Genomic DNA, 25280 nt, shown 5'->3' with positions numbered 1-25280 from the left:
GCCAGCATCTGCTGTCACCTGAATTTTTGATCTTAGCCATTCTGACTGGTGTGAGATGGAATCTCAGGGTTGTTTTGATTTGCATTTCTCTGATGATTAAGGATGCTGAACATTTTTTCAGGTGCTTCTCAGCCATTCGGTATTCCTCAGGTGAGAATTCTTTGTTTAGCTTTGAGCCCCATATTTTAATGGGGTTGTTTGATTTTCTGGAGTCCACCTTTTTGAGTTCTTTATATATATATTGGATATTAGTCCCCTATCTGATTTAGGATAGGTAAAGATCCTTTCCCAATCTGTTCGTGGCCTTTTTGTCTTATTGAGAGTGTCTTTTGCCTTACAGAAGCTTTGCAATACAATATTTTATTCCTAAAGAACAGCACAAAGAGGTGAGACAACTGTGGTATTTTATTCAAAATAACAGATTTATAAATTAGCTTTATTTCATTTCAAATTGTATATAACATTCTCAAATTTTGTTGCATGAATTATCTACCACTACATATATATATATATATATATATATATATATATATATATATATATATTTGTGGGTCTATTGTGAGATTGCGAAGAACATAAATAGAAGAGACCCTTTCTAGTCCACATTTGAGAAATCACATTTTCTTAGATATAGTCTTTGTTGCAGCAGCTCCAACATTTTCTCTGTGATGTGTTTTTTGCTGTCATGTTCAAGGTGTCTTCTACACTAACATCCATGTTACCTGTGTTAGTGTGGCTGAAACAGCTAAGTGTAGACAAATTTATTCTTTGTAATCTCTTCAAGTAGCTCCAGTGATCTGTCCAAGAGATAGGCCATCTCACACAAGCATACAGTAGTATATTATATCTATCTTCCTGTTCAATAGTGTTCAAAAAACTCAGGGAAGAAGAGAGATTAAAAAATTATAATATGGTTCAAGAGTATAGCAATTCTGTCCTTTTGTTTTGGATACCTTCATTTAAATACAGCACGGACTTAAGAAAATGTAATTTAAAGTCTAGCTTTACATAGGATGATTGATAATAGTAACAAAATCTATATTTTACTTAGTATTTCAATTTAGTGAAAACAACAAAAAAATCTTACTTTCATATATTTATAGTACACATGAAAATACTACTCTATGTATACATCAAATCTCATGTAAATGAGGAAGTTCAGCTATATATCATAGCTTAAGTATACTCTAATTCTGCTTTAATTCTGAATACATCAATAATACAAAAAGAGTAGGCCTATGTATACAAACTCAGTGTCTTTAGTAGATATTAAAGTATATCTTATGTATTCTAGTGTATCTTACAGCTTTTCATATAGTATATGCAAACCTACCAGATATAAAAATTCATATTCTATTTTATAGTCAAATATAGCATATTTGAACATATTTGAATGATGAGGAGATGCTGATATATCCATAACTTGATTCATCATTTATCCATTGCTTACATGGTAGAATTCTTAATTGACTACCATTGAGGTTTTTGTTATTGTTTTTCCAGTTATATACAAACAAGTTCTTGGTAGTCATCATAAGGTGTTCTACAATTTTGGTTGAAGAAAAAAGTTGAAAAGAGTAAGATTGTTTGAATATTCTTGCAAAGGAAAAGAGTTACAATTTCTGACACAGAAAAAGGGCACCTAAATTAAAACCTAATTAATACCTAGATGAGAATCTGTCATATGAAATTGTTTTTCTATTTTTAAGACATCAAGAAATATCACCAAGCCAATTTACCAGTGGAAGGAAAGAGGATATGAAAGAAATGGAATGGGAAGCCTTTGATCCACCATTTTTGGTTGAGAAATCTGGTTCAGGAATAAAAAAAGAGTTCTGACAAAGACAGGCCTTGATCTCTGAAATATTAGCTTCTGTTGCCTCAGCCCAAACTTAATGAAGTATTAACGTTAGCTCAAGTTTCTGTCTGTTCTTGCTATAAAACAGACTTGGAAATTCCATGCAGCGTGGAAATTGTTGCAGAAATAGGCAAAATGACAATATTATGGGAATCGAGTGACCTAAGGCCTTGCTTGGTTCAGACAAGGGAAAGTCAAGATAGGTGTCAGAATCTTAGAGAAGGCAAATGAAGCAATCATACTAAATATTTCAGATTGATATAGGCAATGTCAAGCAAAGATTTCTTGGTTCTTGCAAGGAGGAGGCCTAAAGATGGAGTAGTACATGTGTCCCTAAGTAGATAGATTACATTAAATCACAATTCAACATCCATATACTGCAGAGGATGGACTATTATAAGTGTTTAAATTTATATTCATTTTTTAAACAGAGGGAATATTTATAAGTATTTCTTTAAATATAAAAGATAATCTGGACAATTTTACCTAAAGATACTGAATATTAAGTTAAAATGATGAATTATTATATTGAATAGGGTTGGAACTGGATTCATGTTCATATTTTTCAATTAATTTATTTTTTATAATCCATATTCCATTACCCACCTTTCCCCAGATCCTCACTCTGTCTGCTCCACAACCCACACCTCCTCCCCACCCCCTTGTCTCCACGTGAATGCCCCCCCCCCATGCCAAACTCCCTGGGGCCTCTATTCTCTTGAGGGTTAGGTGCTTCATCTCTGAATGTGCACAGACCCAGCCATCCATTACTGTATGTGTGTTGGGGGCCTTATATCAGCTGGTGTATGCTGTCTGTTTGGTGGTCCAGTGTTTGAGAGATTTCAGGTGTCCAGAATAATTGAGATTGCTGGTCCTCCTACAGGATCGGACTTCTCAGCTTCTTTCAGCTTTTCCCTAATTCAACAACTGGGGTCAGCTGCTTCTGTCCATTGGTTGGGTGCAAATATCTACAGAAATTCAGATTACCCCATTAAATATGAGGTACAGAGCTAAACAAAGAATTCTCAACTGAGGAATACTGAAGGGCCAAGAAGCACCTGAAAAAATGTTCAGCATCCTTAATCAGCAGGGAAATGCAAATCAAAACAACCCTGAGATTCCACCTCACACCCATCAGAATGACTAAGATCAAAACTTCAGGTGGCAGCAGATGCTGGCAAGGATGTGGAGAAAGAGGAACACTCCTCCATTGCTGGTGATATTGCAAGCTTATACAACCATTCTGGAAGTCAGTCTGGCGGTTCCTCAGAAAATTAGACATAGCACTACAAGAAGACCCAGCAATACCTCTTCTGGGCATATACCCAGAAGATGTTCCAACTGGTAATAAGGACTCATGCTCTATGTTCTGGACTAGTTGTTAAGGGCAGAATGAGCTGTGCAATGTGAGTGTAGAGAAATTCCCTCAGGTCGTATGCAAGAATAGCAGTACTTTTAACCACTGACCAAGCACCCTCCATTTATGTCACTTACAAATGAGTTTCTTAAAGAAACTTATATCAGTTTTAGAAAGAAAAAAAAGAAAAAAATCTGCATGTGGGAAAACATCTAAATATGGTCTTACATGCTGTCTTTTACTATTAAACGGATTCTCCATTTATCTAACTACCCCCACTACTTTTTCAAAGCTGAGCAACATGGAAAACATTTCATGATTTTTAATCAATATCCTACAACAAAATTTTCAAAACTACAGCCCTCTGGCTAACAGCATCATTCAGGAGTTTATTAAAAGTGAGAATTCTCAGGCCACCTTATATTTGGATGAGAGAGAAACTCTTGAGCTAAGCAGCAACGTCTTTTTCACATGCTTTTTAAATGAAAATTATGTTTGAAAAATCAGAGACGCTAAATTTCAGCTAAAATGCAATTTTATCTTAATTTCTCCATATTGCTTTTATCTTTTCCACAGTATGGTCTCTTCCAGTCTTAGCCATGTGTATGTAGTTTGCCAAGGTATAAAAGTTAACTTTTAACATTCATTCTTTGACATTTCAAACATGTGACTATCCCTTGGCTGATTTAATTAACATTCTTCAAATTAGCCTGTGCTAACTAATTTGGGAGGAAATGCCAGGTGACTAATCTGTGTTGCCTCAGATGATGTCTCTTTCTATTGCTTTTCTGCTCCCTGCAGGATCAGTCTGTTCTGTAAAGTTGTCTTGGAAGGTCCTTACAACAAGGTTTCTTAGTAAAAGCTAATCTCCATACTCCCTTTGTGTTTCACTGTCCCTTCTTCTCAACACTGTGAAATCCCCTAACTGATTTTAACACTACATTTAGTACTTAACTTTTCCTGTATTTTGGCAAAATTATGTCAATAAATTCATCCATATTTTATCTACTTCTATATTACATTTTTATTACTTCCTACGTTTCTGCAAGGAATACTTTTCCTGGATATCCCCATACATTTTAGACTATCTCGGAAATCCAAATGGTTTCTCTTCCTCCATTTCTGAACAGTATTTCTTTGTGGATGTTTCATTTCTGAGTGGTCTCGCTTAGTGTATCATTTTATCATTTCCTACTTCTTGCTTTGGAGTGAAGATACCAAGTGGTTTTATCCACCCTTCATCTTTACAGTTTATGTTTGGATTGTTATGACATTTGTATTAATAACAACTATGAACATGAGCAGAATGTCTGAGTAACTAAGTGTATGAATAATATATATGTATTAGATGTGATAGCATAGATATTGTATATTTATTAAATATGGTAAAAACATCAAAATTTTTATTCTGAAATAATTCATGCACATGTACATATATAATTTATATTTTTTATTTGAAAGCATGTTAATTTTCCTCACCTGAAAAGTAGCTGCTAAAATCCCAGAATACGTTTGACTACACATATGCAAAGTGCTGTAAGCACTTATGCAGAAGGCACATGGCAAGTAAACTAGACAATTCATGTGCAAGAATCTGTTTCTTGGGCCGTTATTTGCACTTGGTTGCATTTGAATTACAAAAGGATATGTGCTTCAGGATATAGATCTTTCAGGTTCAAAGCCAGCACACATTACCCTTGAGTTACAGGGTATGCCTTTCCATAAATATATTTTCCTTCTGAGAACCAATATCCTGTCCAGTAAAATGGCAGAGAACTTTAGTATAACATTTAATGAAACTCAGTTTTGAAATAGGCATGTGGCTTCACACTATTATCTTGATTCCATGGATTTTAGATCAAAACTGTTGAAAAGCTGATTCTTTTTAAATCCAAACACCAGTATAAAATATCCCAGGATTAAAGATTTCCTGAAAGGTTTCTGTGCTTGTGTATTTGTGTACCATGCCTATGCACGTACATTAAAAACTGCAAGCATATTCTTAACTGAGAAGCATTCATGATTATTTTTTCCATTTTCACACAGTTGAAATTTTATTCAAATATTAAATTATTATACAGTTGAAATGTAAAAATCATTCAAATATACTTAAATAATGAGATATGAGGTACGTACAAATCAGATTTTCTAAGCGTAGTCTGGGAAGCTGACCACAGGAAGGATCTCCTTGCCCTGCTCTCTGATAGATCTATGGTTATATGCACTGTGATGACAAAATTCAAGCCCTTCACGAATGAAAATCCTTACATATAACATTTGTTTCTTATAATGACTCCATCTCCTGCTTGATTCAGTACAAAGTAATATATGCTGCATGCTTGCAGAAGAGCAGGCAAATGCAAAGTGGAAAGGGAATGAGATCTGATTGCTGTCATTGTGATGTTATCAACCTCTCTGGAAAGGGTGGGGTAGAGCATCAGACAAATATCATGAGATAAAAAAAAATGTGTTAAGTTTAATGAAGGAAAAGCAATTCCCCTACTACAGAGAACTCTGTATAAGTCAAGGTGGCTTCCCACGTTCACCATAAAGGAATCAGGTTCATGACTCTACTGAAACTACTGTTTGTCTTTCTTTCTTTTTTTTTTCAGGAATGTTAAGGTCTGTGGCGAACCAATATAATCTTGTCCTATATGGGTGCTTGAATCTAGACCCCTTTCTGCATTTTTCATCCTCTCTACAATACTTGAAATCTCAAATTCTAACTTAGAGTGAATGCAAAAAGATCCGACCTCTGAGACTTTGAGCAGCTGAGTGATGAACCCAGGCAGATCTACGATTTCCAGTTAATGCACAATGCCTTGGAGTGCAGCAGGCTTAAGACAGAATCTGATATCTTAGTACTTTGGAGGTATACTCGTTTAATGATGCCGGGAAACAATTCATGCCTTCTTTTTTCAAAAGTAATTATCTCAACCTCAAATATGGAAAATCAGGTAGGAAGAACCCCCCACAGGACTGAAACCAATCTGGACAAGGTCACCAGTGGCTTCAGTTTTACCAAGATCAGCATTTTATGCTCTAAGTGCACATAAATGCATTGCCACATTCAATACCCACTACTGTTGACTTCAGACTTTCGGAAAGCATTCTTTTGCTCTTTCCTTTTGTACTGAGATTCTAGTTTTCTGCATCTGAGTCTTTTTTCTTTTCTGAACAAACTTGTAATGCTGAATTTTCTAAGAATAGTGTACTACATTGCTATCTAGGGAAGTATTTTTCCATAACATAGAAATACGACACTTCTCTGTGTAAATGTGTGTCTCTTTAGCATCTGCTCTCTTTATGCCAGGTGCTAATGTCACACCATTTCACTTTGGCAGCTTCTTATCATCTTATGTGCTCTGAGTCACTATGCCTCTACCTCTATTACATGACACAGGGCATTACACAGAGATGTGTTTGTTTGTTCAGTGAATAAATGGCACTACTTGTGACCTTGTTATGATGACATTTGTGCCTGTGTGGATAAAAGCATAGAGAACAGGTCAATGATTTACTTTCTTTTTGTATTGTCATTTTTTTTTTTGAAACAGTAGGCTTTCAGGAGCTTCTTTCTCTCATTGACTATAATCATATCTTGTTATTATACTCTTGTTCCTGCTTGAAAGCTGTAATTGCCTGCCTTTTCTTTTCTGAGGATACTGTACCTATGCTAAAGCTAAAATCTTTATCTGCCTGTAGTTGGATATGTGAAGCCTTGCTTCAAGGAAGAGTTTGCTTTTACTTAAGTACCTACAGGACGTCTGATTTTGTTCATTTTAATCAGGTAACTTTCTACCTTATTAGGGATGCTGATGCTACATGCTTCACGGTACAGGTTAATTTCTTCCTACAGTTATGCATAAATTCTGTTGTTCAGCTCTGTATTCCTTTGATGAGTAGATCAGCACACTCCCTAAAATTTGAATATTGTATTTAATTTCCTTTTGTGTAACTATATTCGAAGATGTATTAATAATACTGTGATATAATTAATGTACCCTCAATGAGAAATCTGGTTTATTTTTACAATTATTGTTAATCAAATGTCAGTAACATTTTACTGACATAAGCATAAAAATTCATTTTCAAGGACATAAATTAAAAAGTTTTATATCACCTAATAGTGTATTACTTTAAAAGTTTAGATATCACACAAAATGATACTACTAAAATAGAGGAGTCTTCTGTTTAATATGTGTGCAAACTATCTCAACTTACTCCATAATGCAACATAACACAAAAATCTATAAACACACACACACACGCGCACACACACACACACATACACACATACATGCACACATGCACACATACATTATAATGACTCATTGTTAGAACAAATTCTCAGTTTTATAACTTTAAATATATTTTGTCATTTCTGTGTATCTTCATTTGAAACTAGATGTAAACAAACTAGTGTTTGTTTAGAGTTTATGTAAAGAATTATTTCCTAATCTTAGTTTATAAGTAAAGTCCCAGTCCCATGTTAAGATTAATGAGGAGACAATTGTAAAACATTGTTTTAAAATGTGTTTTAATTTATGAAATTATTGAAAGCGCTGGAGTAACTCAAAATGTAAAAGAATTCTGAAAGAAAGTACTACCAACAGACCCTACTCCCCAGAAAGAAAACTGCAGTCAATATCTGATATGAAAATTAGAAAATGGTGGCAGATTGACATCATGGTTACCATATCCACAAGCTAGATGTTTGTCTGCTCTTTGGATATTTAGGATAAGAAGCCTCTATATCCATAGTCACTAGTGTGGCCTTATATTAACTAACAATAAGTATTACTCGATGATTCTGGTCAACTGAAGGACTTCATTTTCCTTTACTCTTTAGTCCAAATGCTCAGCCTACCCTAAAGAACATCAACAGAATTTTGATAATGTAAAGTACATTAGATGCCATTGACAAAAGGGTAAGATTTTTTAAAAGAATCAAAGGCAAGTTGCAGGTTTTGTGAAATATTATTTATAGTCAGCTGCTCCTGTGCAGAAATAGCTTGTCTTTGTTTTTTACTGGCTTATGTCAAAATTAATTCAAGAACTGTGGAAGAGAATTTTTGAAAATAAAGTCATACTAGAGAGGGACCATCATAATAATTATAATTATTTTTTTCATTGTTCATCATACTCTCAAAAACAAGTGCTGGTACACAGAGTCAAAGCTCAACCTGAAGCCAAACAAATCTTCAGAAAACAAAACAATAAACCTTCAGTCATCCTGGTAGCTACTTATACATAAATACAACATTTGGTGATAGGCATTTGCAATGAAAAACCTAAGTTAAGAGTTTGTTTAAGCCGGGCGTGGTGGTGCACGCCTTTAATCCCAGCACTTGGGAGGCAGAGGCAGGTGGATTTCTGAGTTCGAGGNAGGCCAGCCTGGTCTACAAAGTGAGTTCCAGGACAGCCAGGGCTACACAGAGAAACCCTGTTTCAAAAAACCAAAAAAAAAAAAAAAAAAAAAAAGAGTTTGTTTAATTGGTAAAGGAATAATTAGTCTGGAGGAAATATTGCCCAGTACTGGACAAAATAAGATGCTAAGGGAGAGGCAAATGTTATAGTGTGAGTGCATGTGTGTGTGTTTATGTGTGTGCATATGCATACTATATGTTATATGTAACATGTTATATGTTATGTGGTGTGTGGTATGTGTTATATGTTTCAGAAAAGAAAAAAAATGATTAAAATGAGATTGCAGAGCCCTTGAGATGTCCTTGTTGGTCAAGTCACATGCCACCAACTGAAAACCTGAGTTTGATTACTTGAAGCAGCATGGTGGAAGAAGAAAAGTAGAACTGAAAACCTTGGTTTGAGTTTTTGCCCCCACTGATACAATCTGAAACATGAATTTACAAAGACACATACACCCATGCACACACACACATACTCATGTGCACGCACACACACACACTAAATTAAAAGCAAAGTTTTTAAATTAAAAGTAAACCACTTCATTTCATTTAATATAAACACAAAGATCTGTGTAAATAGTCAAATATCATTCAATTATTGGGACTTAAAACTATAAAAATTTCTAAGCAGTTATTTTTCAAGACAAAATTTCAGTCTTCTGAAATTTGTTCTATGGATATAACCACAAAAGTAAATAGAGTTTTACTTGGAAAATAATTTTTAAAGAAAAAGCATGATTACATTTTTATCATAAATACATGGAGTTAATATATAATACAACATATTATTAAATCACAGATGTCTTTGAATTAAGCAATAGAAAATATGATTTCATCAACCAAAGAGTTGCTGTTAATGACATTTGAATTTAAATAAAATATCATTTTGCATTTTTTATTTTGCTATAGCCCTGAATATTATTAGTCTGTTTAATTTTAGTTGAATCAGAACTACAAAGTGTTACAAAATATTCCCTTAGTCTGTATTACTTAGGAAGTTGTTATGTTTTCACCTGATCTAATTCCAATACTTTGCCATAACCTAACAGCTGACACATATGACCTTTAATAAGGTTTTCGATTGAATAAATGACTAAACTTACACTAAAAGGAAAGTGTGTCTTTCCTTGGTAGGGTTTTCAACTGTGCTGTATTTTATCATTGCCTTATGATAACCCAAGAGTTTATCGTGACTTCTCTTGCTTTTACAGGGGTTAGACCTTCACAGGAGTTGGGAAGTGAAAATCAGCTTGTTAGCAATGTTGTATATCAGCATAGGCATCAGGAGAAGTGGTCCTTCCACGATCTCTAAGCTTTTGGAAGAAGGCCGTTCCTTTCCTTGGGAGCCGCTGTTTACCACATAATCTGCCTTCAACTTGAGTCATTTCATGTCATTGCAAGTACATCTCTTTCTTGCTGAGCCTTCAGAAGAAACTCAATCACTGTGTATTCTTTTGCTCTCTGCCCGATCATATAGTCACACAAATGTGTCCTTTTTTTACTTTAGATATGAATTTTTTTCTCTGTATTATTAGATGAGGGTGTTGCTTATAAGCTGGGCAGCAATCTTCCATCCTTAGACATGGGGACACCCTACAAAGAAGACCTAGTAATAACTAATTTTGTTATACACTCTTTGTGTAGGTTAAGTTTTCAAAAACTGTGGATTACTTGGAAATGGCTAGCAAGGAATATAGTTGTGACTATCGTAAGCTGGGTATCTATAGTTTGTTTTCATACATTTAATTTGATGCATTTGTAAATTTGAACAAATTTGATAGATTTGTCAGTGTAGGAGATGAGTGAAAGACTCATTTCAGGAGCTTAATTTTAGTAAATTAAACTTTAATAACAATGACTGAGATTTATGAACCTTTATATCTCAAGAAATGTTTTATGGTATTATTAAGAAATTTAATTCTTATAGCCCAGTAAAATAGAAATAATAAAACAAATGGGTAAACTCTATGCTAAGACAGAGTTGTTGTGTGGGTTGCAATATTAAATGAGAACTTTCCATTCCCTTTTCAGTTTTAGTATTTTAATGTTTATGTTTGTATGTATTCATGTTATGAAAAGATGTTAAAAAATGGAAAACACATGATTTCTGGAAGACTATGTATATGATAGAAAACTATATAAAATTCTCCTCAAGGCAAAAGGTGATATAAAAATATTAAAATTTACTTTCTGAGACTGTCATAATTTTTTTCCAAGGGATTGGGTGAAATTGCTAATTACCATATTTGAGACTAAATATGAGTTACTTTAAATTTCAGTTATTTTAAGATTTTACTGATATATGAAAATAATTAAACATCATTTATTTTTAGGACGATAATTTGAAATACATTAATACCTACAACACAATTCACATGAATAAAATTTCTTTATTTTTTTTCTTTTTTTTCTTAGATATTTTCTTTATATACATTTCAAATGCTATCCCGAAAGTTCCCTATACCCTTCCCCCGCCCTGCTCCCCTAACCACTCACTCCCACTTCTTGGATCTGGCATTCCCCCTGTACTGGGGCATATAAAGTTTGCAATACCAAAATTTCTACACAGAGCTGTAAGCCAAGCACAATCTCGCAGGAAAGAACTTGTTAGCTTCACATGAATGTTCGGGTCCCTGCCTCTTTACTCACTATGCTGCGGTAGAACCATCTGGAATTATGGCTACCCAACTCCAAAGTTCTAATTTTATTGTTCACTTGATTATCAATGTAAACATCAAACACATAGTTTGACAAAATAAATAATGAAAAGTGTAGGAGTCTCCTACTTCACTACGCTAACACAGAAGGAATCATCTGAACAGAAAAAAAAGGTAACATGAAGATAGCCTTTTCACGTGTCAATTATTAAAATTAATTTTCCAAAGTATACTGTGGTGTCTTATAAAATTAAACTCCTGTATGAATTAAATATTTAATTGATATTGTGCAAGAGCATTTGCCAGGCATTCTTCAATTTTATGAACTGAGTTTCCCAGTAAAGGGTCACACCTATGTTGAAGCTTATCCAAGGACGACTGGCAAACTTTCCATATCTTCATTTTTTATTTGGTTTGATTTGATGCTTTGTTTTATATGTTTGTTGTTTTATTATGTTTTTGTTTTTCATTTTGTATTTTGTTTTGTTTATGTTGTTGTTTAGTTGGCTTTAGTCATTTAAGACAGGGTTTCTCTGCATAAGCCTGGATCTCCTGGAACTCACTCTGTAGACAAGACTGTCCTCAGACTCAGAGATCCCTACTTCTGCCTACAGAATTCTGGGATTAAACAAATGCAATACCACCATCCAGCAGTTCTCCCAATCTGTACCTAAGCTAATTTGTCTGATGACAGATACATTTTTTTTTGCAACACACCATCTGTTTTTAATTAATAATTATTTTAACAGTTACTGCATGAGTACCAGATCTACATCACAAGTGTTCCTACCTCACATTCTCCTCCCCCAACCCCTCCCATACTCCCTGATGCTAAATTCAAGGTTTCTCCTCTTAAGTATTATTGTGCATGATGTACATATATGTGTTTGTAAATATTTGCAAGCATGTGTATATAACTTACTAATACCATTTACTTTTGTTCCTATGTGCGTATGTCCAGAATTCATACTTGGGACTGGACCACCTATGTGTATACTCATTACCCCAGAAGACTGCATCTCTACTTCTCATATTATACATGTGTACCTCTTCATGTAGGGTTGGTATCATGTGGAATTTCCCCAGTCCACATTGGCATGCTAACCGATGTTGCTATGATGCTCATTTATTATACATTATCATTTATTTTATGTATTGAATGGGTTTGCATACATACCTGTTAATAATTTTTGCATTTTGACTAGTCATTGGTATCTGAAATTCTCTCTATCATTTTTGTAGAAATGTTTTGATGAGTAATAGAAGTTACACTTATTTATATATGGATGAGAAGTTAGACTACAGTTAGAAGTAATATTGGTTTAGGAAAATGACCATAGAATGTTCTCTTCTTGAGCCACAGGTAGCTGTGTAGTTTGATAGTACCAGGCATGAATTTGCCACTGTTGAACAGACACTTACTCTTACTCAGTGCTGCTTAATTCCAAGTTAAAGTGCAATGAATGCAATATTAGGAATATCTTCCATGGTCCTCTTTCTTATGGCTTGTAGGTTTTACAGATGGACAGCATTGTGTATGTTTCTTTCCCTTGGCAAGTTGCACAGCACCTTCTCATATTGTGAGGACCAGTGATCAGAAACAAAACATCCATGCCAATTCCACCCTACCCCACAGAGCTTGCTCAGCATGATTCATTATTAACAGCTAGAAAAAAAAGGAACACCAATGCAATGAAATACTATTCATCTGTTTTGAACAACACAATTATGAATTTTATAGGTAAATGGAAGAAAGTAAAATACATACTTAGTGAGATAACCCTCACCTGGAACTGCAAATGGCACATGGTCTTTCTTATATGTGCATATATTCTTAATAATCCACTAGACTCTGCCAACTCGAAAGCTAATAAATTCATGAGATGAAGTCTAAGTTTTATAGCAGGAATTTCCCATTTTGTTAAAAGCCCCTTATCTGCTGCCCTCCAGCGTAATGGAAAAATGAATCAATTTAAGATTATTCTCTGTTATATAACTGCTACAAGTTTATATACCATCCTATACATGGGAACATGCCAGTCAGACAAGTTAATCCATATGCTGTGACAATGTCATTATCATTAAAATTGGCTTTGGAATACATGATACTTTTTCTTTGAGATTAGAGCTGTGTTTTCTCTCTTTAATGTAGTAATTGCCACTAAGGTTATATTTACCTATTTATTTGCAATCTTTGAGATTCTTATCAACATTGAGCATATATTGCCTTAAAAATTACTAAAAGTTTTCTGATAGAATGGATCATGATAGAATAAGAAAAAAGGAGGAAGAGGAAGATAAGGAGGAGGAAAGAAAAATATGGAGGAGGAAGAGGAGAAGGAGGAAGAATGATGCCTGCCTTAGTTTCTTTGAAGTAAATACAGGGGATGGAGAGTAAAATCAGTTAATAAAACAATTTCAAACCAAGCTTCATCTAGCTCTCTGAACTTTAGTTCTTTTGTTGTAAAAGCAAAATGACTGTCTAGGGTATAACAAATGCAAAGAATTAGGAAAGATGTCTTTAGCATTTTCTACCAAATGGTTTCCTTAATCATTACATACTGACCAGGTCCAGTAGGAAAGTTAATGAAGTCTAGTAGGAAATCTATAGTACTTGACCAAAGTAGCTTTAATCTTCACTTTGGCTTCACTAAACTTTAGAAGGGTTTTCTTCTGCCTTTTAGCTTTTGACCATCATTTTCTTAGAGCATTGGCTTTAGAAAGAATTATTAATTCTTTCTTTGTCCCATTTTGGAGCATAAATTTGCTTTTATGAAAATTGTTGCTAGTTTCAAAACTCAGGTGTGTTAATCCATGACCTGGAAGCCATCTCTTTGAAGTGAAAACGACTAGGATAATGTTTCACACCAGCTTTTCTATTCTGGGAAGTTCAGAGTCTACCTTCAATGGACACATTAAGGTAGTAATAAGAATGCATCATTCTCTGATCTGAACACAAGAGAATATCCTTGTCTGTCTTAAGTGAAAGAGGCCTCCTTTGCCTATTTTATTTTGTTTAGTGATAATTTTGCTAAGACAAATTTTAAGACAAAAATATTAATGAATTCAGAATCCACAAATATTCCTCTTAATCATATTATATAGCATACAAATTATATATTCTAAAGCATGCTTGCATCATGGTAAATATGCCTACTTAAGCATATGCATTGTCTTTGCATATAGTGAAAAATACTATTAGAGACAATGACTGGAAGGGAGGAGCAATATTTACCAGCAATTTATTACCAATTCATCTCATTTTGAAGAGCATAGATGAATAGCAAAATCAAAATACACTGTGAATATTATTAGGAGTGTGTGCACAGTGCAAAAAAAAAAATGATGACAGGTCTTTGCATGGGACCAGGAAGAAATGTAGAAGACAGACATGGAAATCAGTGTCAGCACATCTGGAATTCATATACAGACCTGTGGATCACTGTACCTAATGGTTTGCAGAAAGAAGATAGTGAACAGGTAAGGGGCAAGAAGGACAGGTTGGGCATTTGTACTCTGTTCATGTGTGCATTTAGATTAATAAGTACACTCTTTAATTAATAAGTTCTAAATTAACTCCAACTCATCTATCCCAGATGCCCTGGAAATGTACAAATTTTATACTCACAGAAAATAACTATACTTGGTGTCTGCAGATCTAAACGAAGACATCTAGAAGATAAGGGCATAAATGAGGCTAGTGATGAACGGAGAGAAAACAGACATCTTGGAATCTTGTCTGACCACCGCCAGAAAGTCAAGTCTGAGCTGTGACATGACTCACTGCCTTCTCACTCCTCACTTTGTTCTGTAAAACTTGCCCTGGTGAAGGGTAGCTTTGAGTGTTGTCTCTCTGCTTTTTGATAAAATGCTTGTTACCTGCCTTGTCAGATTAACAACATTGGGATTGAAGTACAACAGAGTAATTGATTATTGTTTTCTGCTGGCTACCTTTTAATGATAGCCTGAGTGCTGGTATTCAGGATACAGAAGGAAATAGTTTTATGTAAATCTGGACCCCAGATACAGAGAACTATAGCAAAAAAATTATTCCATTTGAGTATGGAATGGATGTTGGATGTTTTCAAAGTACATAGGAATGATATATTGAGATAATAGATAGAAAAGTCCTATGATGGGATAGATGCTTCTTTTTGGAGCTTTCTCCCTTCTTTCTGAACCCAGCACTTGAAGCACTAACTGCCCTAACTTTTCAAGTGTACACATTAAATTTTTTGTAAGAAAACTCATGTATTTTGGGTGCATTTAGAACACCATGTAAATGGGATGTTAAAAGACTTGGGAGAGGATTATAGAGTGCAAAGCAAACACTGGAAACTGTTATAGACAACTGTGTCACAAGGTAGAAGATGCACTTTTAGGGGGAAAATTTAAAAGAAAAACTATTCTGTTAGCTTTCTTATTTCTCACCCTGCTTTTTAAACATTAGCAGGATACTATTTTCAAGGATTTTTGTCCAGTCTGTTACAGAAATTAGGCGAAAGCAAGCTCCTAGAAAGCTATTGAGGTTTTTTTAGAAGTGGGCTCAACTCAAGTTATAATGTTCTTGAAATCCACAGTCACACCAGAGTCCTATTCAGTCATTTTATGAGCCACGACTGGGAGACTGAGCTGCCCAGGCCACACAGCCCACTCACAGGGCTCAATGAGTTTTTCATCCTGAACTCATGGCTGGACTGGGTTTCTGGCACAAACCAGTACCCTGGGCAGAGCATTTCCGGAACACTTGGTCTCAGGCTAATCTGATAGCAATCTAGAATGTGAATCAGTGCCTTCAGTCAGAAAATGTGGTGTTACTGACTGAGGGACTTGTCATCATATGTTTAACTGACTATTGTCCTCCTTTATTATCTCTACAAAAATGCTAAATAATAGTAAAAGCCCAGGGAAGAATGCAAAATACTTGAACATCCAGGATTCTGTCTACCTCCCATTCCTACTCTTTGAGAAAAGGTCTGGGATGCCACTGAAAAATCCATTGAATATCTATTTCTCAAGATGAAAACATTTGCCCAGCCCATAAACAACAGAAGGTCTTTTATTTCCATACAAAAAAAGTAAATTCTCTATTTTCTTTCAGGTAAACAAGTCTTCCTATCTTGATTCACAGAGTTCCCCTTCAGAATTCATACTCCCTGTGTTACTAGGGAACACAGGTTCCTTATTGGCGTTTTTTAGTCTTGTAGTGTAAATAATTCTAAAATGGACTCAGAAGAAAACTTGCAAATAACCTTGTTAGACAATGAGAGAAATACACATGGCAGACAAGACTGAGGTCTCAGTCACTTCCAGGAGGTAGATGGATAAGAGCAAGAAAATTGCTTTCTTAGTTAAAGGTCAAAGAATAAAACAAGCTAAGCTATTGCATGGCACACCAGGTACCTTCAGAAAAAAAAAAAAAAGTAGTGAGGCTGTCCAGGGTTTCCAGGCAAGCAGGATTCCAATATTGCATGGACCCAGTAAAAAGGGAGATGTTGGGTAAAGAAAACCCGGACTTTGAATGTTAGAACATGTTAGAGAGAAGAAAACTCAACAATGAGAACACATCTCCACAAGATAGGGGTGTAGAGCATTTTATTTTAATTACTGATTGATTCAGGAGGACCTACCATTGTGCTTAGGGCTAACACTGTGTTGGTGGTCCTATGTTCCTTACAAAATCAAGATGAGTAGTCTACAAGTAACAAGCAAGTAAATAGAACTCTCTGGTCTCAATCTGCTCCTACATCATGTCCCTTCCCTGTCTGAGTCTCTACCAAGACTTCCTTAAATAGTGAACATGAATCAGTAAATATAAGCCAAATAAATCTTTTGCTTTCCAAGTTGATTTTTGTCATGGTGTCTTATCACAGGATTTGTAATCCTAAAACAATGAGCAATCATCTCAAGGGAGAGGCTATTGGTATGTAAAAGAATACTTATTCCTCTTATATATCTAGAGGAACGTTATGTTTCTTGAGGCTCCAGTTTATAAAAATGTGTTTTGCTGTACTTGTGAATGACATTTCAATATGAATTCACTTTTATGGGAAGAGAGAAGAGTATGTCTTTGTGAATTTAATTTTTTCATAGTTTAGAAATGTCATGACTCTACCCAGAAAACAAAACAAGACAACAACAACAACAACAACAACAGCAATAACAGAACAGAACTTAGACCATATGATTTTGAGCAAAAAGCATGTAATGGTATTGATTTAAAGATGTTTACAATAGAAAGACGTAATTGATAATAAAAACATAATTTATGAGGAATCAGACATTCTCTAAGTGATCTAACAAAACCCTGCTAATTCTCCTTTTAATATGTTATTCTAATATATAGGAATGGCAATGTTCACGACCCGCCCTTTTTTACATGGTCTATAAAATTTTAAGTAAGGCATCTCTGTACTCTTCCTCTCTATTAAATTAGCAGATAATGAGTTAAAATGGAGGCAAGGCCCAAAACTAATTATGAAAAAGAGAGTCCATATCTCTAAATGACTACTGTTCTATTTTCCTTTCCATTGCTATGATAAACACCATAACCCAAGCAACACAAGGAAAGGAAATGTTTGTTTAGCTTACACTTCCCTATCACTGTGCATCATTGAAGGAAGACATGGCCAGAATTCAACCAGGAACCTATAGGACCTGAATCAGAGACCAAGGGACATACTATCTTGTTTCCCTTGGCATTCCTGGAGACATTTCTTATGTATCCAGGCAGATATGTTGAGACCTGGCATTGACCAAAATATTCTGAACCATTCTACAGCTATTAGCAGTCAAGAAAATTCCTGTAACTCTGTCAATAATAAGATGGCAAACAACTGGTATTGAGCAACTATCACAATCTCTTTCTTGTGATATATAGTCACTGATCTTTTAGAACGATGATCCCAACATTAGAGTGGTAGCCTATGTTACTAAAAATCACCTTCTGGAAGAACTTATTTTAATTTTTTTTGCTAATAGTCTACTAAAGATAGCAAATGACTAGTCGATAGAAAATGACCCATGTTTATATGAGCAAATCAAAAGATTGTTCACAACCACCAAAAGCTCATCCTCTTTGTGTCTCATCATTTCAGACTATTTCTTGTTGTCAATGCAGAGATTTAATATCACAAAATAGACAAAATAGAAATGGTGCTGTCCAAATAACAAAATAAAAATAAACACAAAACTAATAAACAAACAACAAAAAGCCCAAGGCAATGAGTGGTAGGAAAAGTTGTGTTGACTTTAAATTTTCTTTAAAAGTCCGTGATTTTTGTTTTGTGAGGAAAATATAAAACATGTTTCATTTTGATAGTATAATTGTTTCAACAACAAAATTATGTATTAAGTCATTACTTGGTCTAATATAAGTATACATACAAAAGGAATTCTAAAAGAAGTAGAAAAAGAAGGGAAGAAGGGAGAGAGAAGGGGAGAGAGAGAGAGGGAGAGAGAGGGAGAGAGAAAGAGAGAGAAAGAGAGAGAGAGAGAGAGAGAGAGAGAGAGAGAGAGAGAGAGAGAGAGAGAGAGAATGCTTGTAAACATATGTGTCCACAGACCATACTGTTGGAGGGACTCTTCAAAAGGGACTTTGTCTTTCCTGAGTGCTCACTTGACCATCAGAGATCACTGTGACTAAATCAAAGCCCAATAATATTTGATGAATATCTGAACCAGCCTATGAAAAGATTTTTTTCAGATTGTACCAGAGGGAATGCTTTAAATATGCTTTTTTTTTTAAAGTGTGAATGCACAAATCAGTATTCCCAGTGTGTCTCAGGAAGAAAACGCCTCAGTATTATGACAATGGCTGAATGATTTTCTTCCCCTAGGAGAATCTAAGGTAACTCACACTCATCTGAACCTCAAGTTTCAGGACAAAAACCCTGGCTAGCTCCAGCAGCCACACCTGGCTATACTCTGCCACCTGTTCTGAATACCAATTACAGAGTCAAAGATGATGAGAGGAGATTTAGTCAATATCTAGTTTGGGGTGGGAATGCAGAGATTTAAACCTTCCAGATATGAGCATGAATATTAAGAATTTGGAAAAGAGACTGCAAAATATTTATACTTAAGTGATCTGGTTTATTTTCTCAGCTATGGTTCCTCAGAGTGAGCTAGACAAGTCTGTCTTGCTTGAGGGGACGAGAAACTATTAGTTGATGATGTCTCACACTTAGAGTGCAGTCCTGTCATCATGGATATTGCCTTTCCTGTTAGTAACTTTCTCCCTTGGGGCTCTGCTTTTTTCTCAGGTCCAAAGTGACCACAAATGTAAGGAAATAACTGAAGGGTTTTATGCAATTTAGTGAGGCTTGTGGAACTACATTATACAAAGCTGACAATGTACTACTTCAGATATTCTTTTTTATTAGATATTTTTTATTTGCATTTCAAATGTTATTCTAAAGAAATATTCAACATCCTTAGTCATCAGGGAAATGCATATCAAAAAAACCCTGAGATTCCACTTCACATCAGTCAGAATGGCTAAGATCAAAAATTCAGGTGACAGCAGATGCTGGCGAGGATGTGGAGAAAGAGGAACACTCCATTGTTGGTGGGATTGCAAGCTGGTAAAACCACTCTGGAAATCAGTTTGGCGGTTCCTCAGAAAATTGGACATAGAACTACCAAAGGACCCAGCTATACCACTTCTGGGCATATACCCAGAAAATGCTCCAACTTGTAATATGCTCCACTATGTTCATAGAAGCCTTACTTATTTTATCTAGATGCTGAAAAGAACCCAGATGTCCCTCAATAGAGGAATGGATACAGAAAATGTGGTACATTTACACAATGGGATACTACTCTGCTATTAAAAACAATAAATTCATTAAATTATTAGGCAAATGTAGGGAATTAGAAAATATCATCCTGAGTGTGGTAACCTAATCACAAAAGAACACACATGGTATACACTCACTGATAAGTGGATATTAGTCCAGAAACTCAGAATACCCAAGTACAAGTCACAGACCAAATCAAGCCCAAGAAAAAGGAAGACCAAAGTATCAATATTTCGGTCCTTCTTAGAAGGGGAAATAAAATACTTCAGCTATTCTTATCCATGTATTTTCAGCCTGGAAAGAAAATGAAATGAGTTAGGTATCACTGATTTTTAAATAGATATTCCTTTCATGATCACCCACTCACAATTAAGCAGAAGACAGTGAAGTCTATGCCTTGGTATTAAGAAAGGAGGAAGGTCATAGAGGCAGAAAATGTTATGAGATATTGAGGACTTTTATGCAAATAAGACATATTTTAATTCACTCTAGATGAAGGCGGGTTCGTCTTGAAGGCACAAATGGCATTAAGGAACATGACAGCCCACAGTCTGTCCACTGTCCACATAACACATGGTCAACACAAATGACTACATGTGGACATATATAGGCAGACTGGCGAGGTCAAAGGCTCAGAACTCTGACAGGAAAACAGTATTCATAAAGTATCACACAAAAGTAATCCTTTCACATCACTGTTTATTTTTGGGTACCTCATTGTGCTGATTCATAACCCTATTATTCCATGTCTGATGTCACCCATGTTTTTCTTGAGTCATTTCTTATCACATCAGCACCAGGTTCTGTAAACATTAATCAGCCTATGTTGCTTGCAAAAAGTAAAAGACATATACACAAACAGAAGAGTCACATTCAGCTTTCAGGATCTTGTAAGCCCTTGGAAAAAAATCAACAGTTTTGACACTTTTAGTACCTTCTATAAAGCACAGAACAAAACAATGGCTAGAACTCAAGAAGAAAATCTACATTTTCATCTCTACTTCTTTCTTTTCTTTGCTAACTCTTAGTAATTGTGTTTATTTGTAGGTATGAAGCAGTGTCTGAATCAAGGTTTCTATTCCTGCACAAAACATCATGATAAAGAAGCAAATTGGGAAGGAAAGGGTTTATTCAGTTTACACTTCCAAATTGTTGTTCATCACCAAAGGAATTTAAAACTAGAACTCAAGCAGGTCAGGAAGCAGGAGCTGATGCAGATACCATAGAAGGATGCTACTTACTAGCTTGCTTCCCCTGGCATGCTCATCTTGCTTTCTTATAGAACCCAAAACTGCCAGCTCAGGGATGGCACCAACCATAATGGGCCCTCCCACCCTTGATCACTATTTGAGAAAATGCCTTACACCTGGATCTGATGAAGACATTTCCTCAAGGGAGGGTACATTCTCTGTGATAACTCCAGCTTGTGTCAAGTTGACACACACAAACAGCTAGTACAAGCAGTAACTTCACTGTTTTATCTTTTGTGTGGTTTTGGGGTGTGTGTGTGTGTGTGTGTGTGTGTGTGTCTGTGATGAAGTTCTCTATAGATATAGTTGTTTAAATTCAAATGCACCTAGAGTGAATGTGTACTTGCTTTTACCAAAAACGTTAGTTTGTAAATATAATCACAAAGCGTGAAGAGGCATAGGATATTTATTCAGAGCTTTCAATTGAAAGGAAAGTCAGTCGCTTTTGGAAGAGAAGCCATAAGAGATACCTGAGAGTGAAGAGTAATGAAAGGCTCCAAGTTTGCCATAATTGGGTTTTGTTGTCAGAGGGAATGTGGATTCCAATGAGATGAGAGACATTCAACATCTTTGGTTTAGAAAATATATTTGGCTTTCTGTGATTCTCCCAGAGTTCGAATTGGAAGAACAAGAATTATAAAAGCTGGAAATTATTAGGACAAACTATAACTATTGGAGAAAGGTTACCATAGACATTAAGATTTAATCTCAGAGCCATTCCTACAAGGTTGTGCATGAAAGGTCCAATCTTACTTATGATGCATGTGCTATCAGAATTATATTCTGTCTCTCAAAGTCTTTGCCTCACACATCAGCATCAAGAGAGTGAAAAAGCAGAGAAAACACTACACACACACACACACACACACACACAGATCTACATACTGAGGGCATTTGAAAGCCCAATAATGATTTGCACTTCCTGTTGCTATAAACCTGTGAGTAGAACAATTTTACTATTTTTGCACTGGTTTTGTGTTTTATGCTTTGTTTTTACCCCCTTTATCTTCTATGTATGCCTATCTGTCTCACTCTGGCTCTTTCTGTCTATAGCTCTGTCTCTCATCATCTCTGCCTCTCTCTCTCTCTCTCTCTCTCATCATTTTACCTTTATTTTGAGCTTGTTTTCTCCCAGTTTGAAGTAGGATTTTGAATATTAACTCATACAGCCACTTAATCCCCAAAATGGTTTTTGCATTAGGAAAATAATTTAAAAGAGAAAGGTCTCTAAATATCAATTAAAGATATCAAATTCATAGTGCTTGTTATGAGGAAATATGAATAGGGCTTCCTTCTTTAGGTTATTACTTAGTCTACATCTTCCCTTGACTAAAGTCCATTCTAGTATTATAGAAATTACTTCCCGTTTCTTTTTTTAAATTTTATTTTGTATTAGATATTTTCTTTATATACATTTCAAATGCTATCCCGAGAGTTCCCTATACCCTCCCCCCCCCACCCTGCTCCTCTACCTACCCGCTCTCACTTCTTGGCCCTGGCATTCCCCTGTACTGGGGCATATAAAGTTTCCAATACCAAGGGGCCTCTCTTCCCAGTAATGGCCAACTAGGCCATCTTCTGCTTCATATGCAGCTAGAGACATGAGCTCTGCAGGTACTGGTTAGTTCATACTGTTTTCCACCTATAGGGTTCCAGAGCCCTTCAGCTCCTTGGGTGCTTTCTCTAGCTTCTCCATTGGGGACCCTGTGTTCCATCTTATAGATAACTGTGAGCATCCACTTCTGTATTTGCCAGACACTGGCATAGCCTCACAAGAGACAGGGTCCCTTCAGCAAATTCTTGCTGGCATATGCAATACTGTCTGGGTTTGGTGGCTATTATGGATGGATCCCTGGTTGGGGTAGTCTCTGGATAGTCCATCCTTTTGTATTATCAGGGAAATGCAAATCAAAACAACCTTGAGATTCCACCTCACAACAGTCAGAATGGCTAAGATAAAAAAATTCAGGTGACAGCAGATATTGGGGAGGATGTTGAGACAGAGGAACACTCCTCCATGGCTGGTGGGATTGCACGCTTTTACAACCACTCTGGAAGTCAGTCTGGAGGTTCCTCAGAAAACTGGACATAATACTACCAGAAACATCCAGCAATACCTCTCCTGGGCATATACCCAGAAGATGTTCCAACTGATAATAAGACACCATTGTATTCACTAGCAAGTGTTTGCTGAAAGGACCCTGATATAGCTGTCTCTTGTGAGACTATGCTGGGGCCTAGCAAACACATAAGTGGATGCTCACAGTCAGCTATTGGATGGATCACAGGGCCCCCAATGGAGGAGCTAGAGAAAGTAACCAAGGATCTAAGGAAATCTGCAACCCTATAGGTACAACTACATTATGAACTAACCAGTATCCCGGAGCCCTTGACTCTAGCTGCATATGTATCAGAAGATGGCCTAATAGGCCATCTGTGGAAAGAGAGGCCCATTGGTCGTGCAAACTTTATATGCCCCAGTACAGGGGAATACCAGGGCCAAAAAGTGGGAGTGGGTGGGTAGGGGAGTGGGGGGAAGGGTATGGGGGACTTTTGGGATAGCATTGGAAATGTAATTGAGGAAAATACCTAATAAAAAATATTAAAAAAAAAGAACACATGCTCCACTATTGTCATAGAAACCTTATTTATTACTTCCATTTTCAAACTTAGATATTACCCTTGGAATATCTGAATTTCCTGGGAATATAAACTTTTCTTTCATCCTGTGCTTCAACCCAGCAAATAATCATCAAAACCCTCAATGTACTTAACAAAGAAAGAATATTAAGAGCTTCAAGGAAAAAATCAACAGACAAAAATATGAAAGTAGACCAGCTATAATAACAGCACCTGACTTCTCAAGGGACAGTTCAAAATCCAGAAAAGCATGGTTACGTGTTCAAAAAACTTCCAGAAATCACAGATTTCTTAAAATCCAGAAAATACCATAACACCCAGAAAAATTCTTTAATCACAATAAATGAAAAACAGACATCCTATGACAAAACCAAATTTAAACAATATCTGTCTACAAACTGAGCCATAAAGAAGATTCTAGAAGGAAAACGGCAGCCTAAAGATATAGTATCTATACTCAAAAAAAAAAATTGCAAGAAATAAACATTCCAGACCAGCAAATCAAAAGAGAGGTAGCACACATACAAATACAACCAGAGTAAAAGAAGAGGCATCAGATTATGTTTCAATGACAATGGTCTTAGATCCTAAATAAAAATTAAAAAATAAGACTATGGACGAAAAAGCAGGATACATCCATCTGTTGCATCCAAGAAACACACCTTAGCATCAAGGATAGTCTTCAGCTCAGGTAAAAATGATGGTGAAGGGATATTCCTTGCAAATTGACCTAAGAAGAAATGTAATATAGATGTATCTAGCAAATAGTCTTCAAACCAGAACTAATCAGAAGAGATAAAACAACAATAAAAAACAAACAAACAAACAAAAATAATAAACACTCAAAGAAAAAGTACACCAAGAGCATATATATATATATATATATATATATATATATAAGTTCCTAACACAAGGGTGCACATGTTTGTATAAGAAACACTTCAATAGCTCAAATAAAATGTTGAAACTCATATATTAAATGTGGGAGAACTTTAATATCCCATTCTCACCAATAGATACGTCATCTAGGCAAAAAGTAAATCAAGAAATGATGGAGCTGATATTATAAACCAAATAGAACCAACAAGTAGCTGCAGAATATTTCACTTAAACACACACACACAAATAGCTTCATCTCAAACCCTCTTCAAACTTTCTCCTACACTGACTACATATCCAGCCAGACATATAGAAAGAAAGAAAGAAAGAAAGAAAGAAAGAAAGAAAGAAAGAAAGAAAGAGAAAGAAAGAAAGAAAGGAAGGAAGGAAGGAAGGAAGGAAGGAAGGA

This window comes from Mus caroli, chromosome 14 (assembly GCF_900094665.2).
Source record: "Mus caroli chromosome 14, CAROLI_EIJ_v1.1, whole genome shotgun sequence".
NCBI classification, from domain to species: Eukaryota; Metazoa; Chordata; class Mammalia; order Rodentia; family Muridae; genus Mus; species Mus caroli.
The sequence above is the reverse complement of the archived record's forward strand: the minus strand, read 5'-3'. Positions refer to the sequence as shown.